The following is a 6,134-nucleotide window of genomic DNA, read 5'->3' on the forward strand; positions in this document are numbered from 1 at the left end:
ATAGATGCGTTGTGTGAGTAAATGTTCCACATCTCATATAATCATTTGGCAATCATGTTTTATGTTTGTCGTCGATACGATAAGGTGATTTATGCGAGAGACGAACCTCGGATGCTGATGCTGTTCTGGAACATCATTACGTTCGATCAACTGAAGCGGGAGCTGGTTCGTTGGTTAGATGAGAAAATACCAGAAGGGGAAAAATTAGAAGTATTGAGAGACTTGACAGTATCTTTGGTTGGGTGCGAATGAAGACTGATAAGGATGCTAGGGAAATGATGTTCGGTCGAGACGACATCAATTTGATTGTTGTAATCAGTTAGAAATATTTATGTTTTCAGATAGCTTATTTTGTACTGATGTTTGTTGTGAACCTCGTTGTAACAAAAATTTAATGATATATAATGACTGAAGGTTACAAAAATACAATGTTACAAAAAGCTTAAGACCTAGATGATGCTCCTCGATTGGGACAGTTGTTCTTGTTGTGTCCTGGTTGACGACAGATACTACATAATCTTATCATTTTATTTGTGGAATCCATCTCTGTTCTGATACGTGTGCTGTTTGGCCTTCCTTTTTTCTTTCTACGCATCTCGTCATTGTGCCAAACAATATCACCTTCATATGGAGGTCAGTAATCCTCCATTGGTAGTACCGAGAAGCTTTGATTATATACATTCATGAAGGTGTCGGCCTTGTACACATCAGATAAATGGCTGTAAGCATCTTGACGAGTATAAGCGCATGCTGGAATGACATGGGAGCAAGGTATGCGGAAGGCCTGGAATTTTCCATAATCGCACTAACTTCTGTTTAGTCTAAAAGTGTAGGCTAAATTTGGTCTCCCCTCGTTGTGGTCCATTGTTTCCTGGACGCTGAAATTTTGCCTATGACGGTCAAAAACTGTTACACCGTGTGTGCTAGCTTTGATGCTCTCCTCTTTCATGACCTTCATGCAACACTCACTGAATACTTGCCCGGACATTAACACTGCACTCCATCTTTCACCTCTGGTTGCGAACGTAGAAGCCAACCTATAATAGGTTGATCTTACCAAGGCGGTTATCGGCAGATTTCGAATTCCTTTGAATACCTCGTTCATGCATTCTACAAGGTTTGTTGTAATGTGGCCTCATCGACAACCTCTGTCAAATGCCTTTGTCCACTTCTCTACTGGTATGTTATTTAGCCATCTCCCTGCGTCTTCATTAGACAGTCTAATTTTATCACGATAATATTGAAATGACGGTTGAGTTAGAGCATACCCATCATTCACCACCTTCTTACGAAGATTCTTATCTTTTATAGCACGCATGAAATTTTGTGCAATGTGTCTGATGCAATAGACATGGGTAGAAGGAGGATCATGCCATCCGTTGTCATGGTTGTTGTAGGCACTCTCAATGGCAGCATGTCTATCAGAAATCAAACAGAGATTGGCTTGTGGAGCCACATGCGTTCTGAGATGTCGAAGAAAGAAACCCCACCCACCAGCCGTTTCACCTTCAACAAGAGCAAAGGCCATGGGAAAGACATTGTTGTTGCCGTCTTGTGCAACCGCCATGAGCAAAGTACCCTTGTATTTTCCGTATAACCAAGTGCCATCAATTTGAATAATAGGTTTGCAGAATACGAAACCTTTGATGCACGGGTCAAATGCCCAAAAGAGACGGGGAAAGATTATATTACCTGTAGCACAGGTTCCGTCTGGCATCATCGCTGGCAATGTCTCCATAATTGCCACAGTTCTTGGGACATATGTTTTTAGTGCCCATAAAAACCATGGCAATTCCTTGTATGAATCCCCCCAGTTGCCGAAAACTTGTTCAACAACCTTTGTCCTCGCAATCCAGGCTTTCTTGTAAGATGGAGTATAATTATATGTTGTTCTGATATGGGATATAATTATACTCACCTTCACTGATGGGTCTTTATTAACCAACGGCAGAATGTCTTGACATATCAACGATGCGCTTAGTTTACGGTGATCTTGTTCAACGTTAGTTGCAATGCAACTGTGAGGTGGGTCTATTGAAGCAATCTCCCAAAAGTCGTTTTTCTTCTTGTAAGACGCATCCAAAAGAAACTTACAAAGCATGTTACGACATTCAATAACATGCCTTCTAGAATCAGTGTGTTTCAGTGTAAAATCAGCAGAGTTGTTCATGTGGAATTTTTTGATAGCCATAACACATTCTTCTTTGGTACGAAACATGTCTCCCGCCTTTAATTCGCCTTCTAATCTCGGATACGGATTATAGAAAACATTGTTGGATGTTTCATCGTCGTGCAGATCCATATTTGTCATATGTTGAGGCGGGTTGTAGACATGACTAGGAGGTATTGGTGGTGGTTGATCATCATCTTCATCGTCGTTGTTCAGCATGTGATCAACCTGTATCTCGGTCTCCTCTTCTTCTTCATCAACGACGTCCACTTCTTCTTCTGCTTCTGGGTTGACGTCATCTGACCATTGTGGATCAAATTCACCAGATTCATCCAAACTGGTTAGTTGAGACTGTTGAGATGGTATACATGGTTGAAGAGTAATGTACAACTCAATACAGTTGCAGCCTGAATGTTCATGACTAACAAACATGTACTCAACATCTTCATCGTCTCGTACCTTAAGGGGGAAATACTTGCATTGACTATTCTCAAAAAATATTGGATTTTGATATGTGATCTTTGACACAATACCAGATCCTATACAGGATTGTATTCTTTTTTTCAAATGCAAGAAGGTTGCATTTCTCTCGATCGTGAGTCTAATGGTATCGGTGTTTCGAAAACAAAAACCATATAGCTCAGACTCGTATGCTTCACCGTTGTAGTGAACGTTGACACTATATAATAATGAAGATGACATTGTGCATATGAAAACTATTTTCTTACTGCAGATGAATGTGAGTGAAGTGTCTTGGATGTTGATAGTAAGACACTTAAATAGAGGAGTGAAGTGTCTCACATGCTAGCTAGTTTGAAGTGATGTGTCGCACATGCAAGATACTCCGAAGTGACGTGTCGTACATGCAAGCTACTCCGAAATGATGTGTCAACCATGCAAGCTACTAAGAAGTGACATGTTCAGCATGCAAGAGAGAGGACAGACACGTGTCAGACATGCAGACACACACTCCAAATGAATTGGCGCCCCCACTTATTCCTTGCACATGGGCGCCAATTCAAGTGGAGACACCTTGTCAAAGCATGCATTCAGACCTCGAAACCAAGCAATCAGACCTAGGTCTTGCGTGCATGTCCCTATGGAGGCACCAATTTGAATGGTAACCCCTCTTAAAGGTTGTACATGGTCGCCAATTCAAGTGGAGACACTATGCAAGCACAACTTTTCATGCTCCCATCCATTTGCCTATAAATACATCCACTTCATCAACACTTCTTCCACACCATCACTCTCACTACTTCTTCTACAATACTTCTTCTACAATTTCATCTACAACAACTTCTTGTATTTTCATCTACACCAACCCCCCGACAAAATGTCTATCCTCACAATGGGCGAATCACATAGAGGAACGGTTGCAAACATCGCAACATATGTAAGTTTTTTCTTTTGTTAACTTTTTATATTTCATATTCACCAACCCCTTTTTATTTTAACATACCAACTTAGTCAAGTTTTTTATTCTTTCTTTTATAGGATGTATCAAGGTTCCGAACTCGGGTCTACGAATATGTCCATATGGACCCGATGATTCAACCTTATGTTGAACTCGTCGGTTTTGGTCATATAAGCAAGATTTTGTCTTGGTCCGTAGATAACAAATTCATTCTAGATTTATGCGAAAGATGGAGATCAGAGACACACACATTTTGGTTCCCAACCGGTGAGTGTACCGTGACGTTAGAAGACGTCTACATGCTTTTGGGACTACCCATTGAAGGTAAGGTTGTTAATGGTAAAACCAACTATGCGAATTCAATTTGCATGGATCTCTTGGAGACTGATTTGTTAGATGATAACGCAAGAGGTCAAGGTATACTACTTTCACGCCTTAAGTCGTACTATAATAGTTATGAGTATTCTACCGAAGATGCTCGAATAATAAAAACTAGGTGTTACATTATGCTGTTAATTGGCTCGTTCTTATTTCCCGAAGGTAGTGGTTCTAGCATGCATATCATGTATTTACCTCTACTTAGACATGTAGGTAGAATAGGAAGTTACAGTTGGGGATCTGCTTGTCTAGCCTATCTCTATAGCTCCTTGTGCAAAAACTCACACAAAGACACATCTACATTTTCTGGATGTGCTGTTTTGCTACAAGCATGGGGTTGGTCAAGACTACTGTCTCTAGCACCCGTCAATAACAACCCTTTCACATTTCCGTATGCACAAAAGTAAGTTGTTTAAATTGTTATATCTTTACTTACTTCTTTAAAGATTATTACCTCTAACTAATATTTTTTGACTTTTTGGTGTAGATGGTCTGCACGTGGTATGAGTTACAACAGATGTCCAAGACACTGTATTACTCAGTATCGCAACCTGTTGGATCACCTTCGACCGACAGACGTAAGGAAAATAACTTAATTATTTCGTTATATTTTGTTAACTTCTTCTACCTTGACTATAATCCAATCTTCTTTTACATTTCAGTTCATTTGGTGTCCATACCTTAATTTGGATCATGACCATCAAGTCAACACTGAAGACGTGGCCGTATGGACTGCATGCACACCGATAATACGGTTCACAACTGTGGAGATGCACAACAGTGATCGTGTGAAGCTGCAGTTTGGTATGCCCCAAAATATCCCAGACCCCCTAGCTAGCCTAGGAGAATGGCATATGCGCAAAGTTAACGACCAATGGAACTTCAATCCATGGCAAAGCTTCGCAAGATCGGAGTGTCGCAAATGGAAGCACCATCATGACCATGTGTTAACTGACGCAGTCATGCCAACTGAAGAAAAATCAAGTCGTACTTATATGGCTTGGTACAAATCGGTTGGTTTTCAGTTCATCGTCGAGGATATGTACTTGTACGACCCACGCCATATGACTTACACACCTGACACCTCAACATCAAACCCCCAACAACAGTGTTAGACCGGATACACACAACCCCCTGTCCATCAAACGTTCCGTTCAACCAACACACAAACATACAACCAAAACATTCCATACACCCAACCCCAATACCAAGAGCATATCCCATACCACCACCAACAAATTGACCATCAACCTGAGACTCAACATCGCTTCGCACCCACCCCATCACCCTACCAAAGTCGCCTAAGCCAGAACACCCAACGATCATTCAACACCAACCGCCCCTCCTCCTACCATAGCCAAGAAGCCCAAACCTCACAAAACCAAAACATCCAACAACCATATCTCTACCAAACACCCCAACAACCTTTCCAACCTTTCCTCGACGCATCGTTCACACCCATGTCTCCCTTGAACCGTCCCAGTCGCCCATCAATGAGTCAACCACATCCCAACTGCTCTGGCATGGGTCATGAGCTCAGCTACGGTGGTACACCATCGTTGCATTCTGAAGACTATGCCGACTTGTCTGACTACCTTAATAGACCTTCTCCTGTAGTTGGTAATGACGCTCCTGGCCCCTCATATGCTCAAACACCGGTACCGAATCATCAATGTGGGTTATGGCCACGGGTTAGGGTAGCTAGAGGATGTGGGACCGGAGGTCGGTTAGGTGATCCCGGTCATCACCATTAGGTTTCTTTGTGTAAACGGCAAATTTTATTAATATCAATTGGTCCTATATCAAATTTATCTATCACGTATACCATTTACCAAAAAAAATTGCATTTTAGGAGGAGTCTCCAATTGAATTGGCGCCTCCTCTTAAACCCTACACAGGAGCGCCAATTGGATTGGCTAGGGCAATCCAATTGGCGCCTCCATTCAATTTTTAAGAGGAGTCTCCAATTCAATTGGCGACTCCTCCTAAAAGTGGGGTAGTTTGGGGATTTTTTTGAAACCAGGGGTATTTTGGGAATTTCCTTGAAAAAGTGGGTTATTTTCGTAAAAAATTCACTTTACTTAATGAACTTTCAAAATAAAAAAATAAAAATCATAAGTATTAAAATAAAGTCGGTTAATAAATTCTCAAACATTAAAAAAATTAAAT

This window comes from Lathyrus oleraceus, chromosome 4, assembly GCF_024323335.1.
Source record: "Lathyrus oleraceus cultivar Zhongwan6 chromosome 4, CAAS_Psat_ZW6_1.0, whole genome shotgun sequence".
In the NCBI taxonomy this organism is placed as follows: Eukaryota; Viridiplantae; Streptophyta; class Magnoliopsida; order Fabales; family Fabaceae; genus Lathyrus; species Lathyrus oleraceus.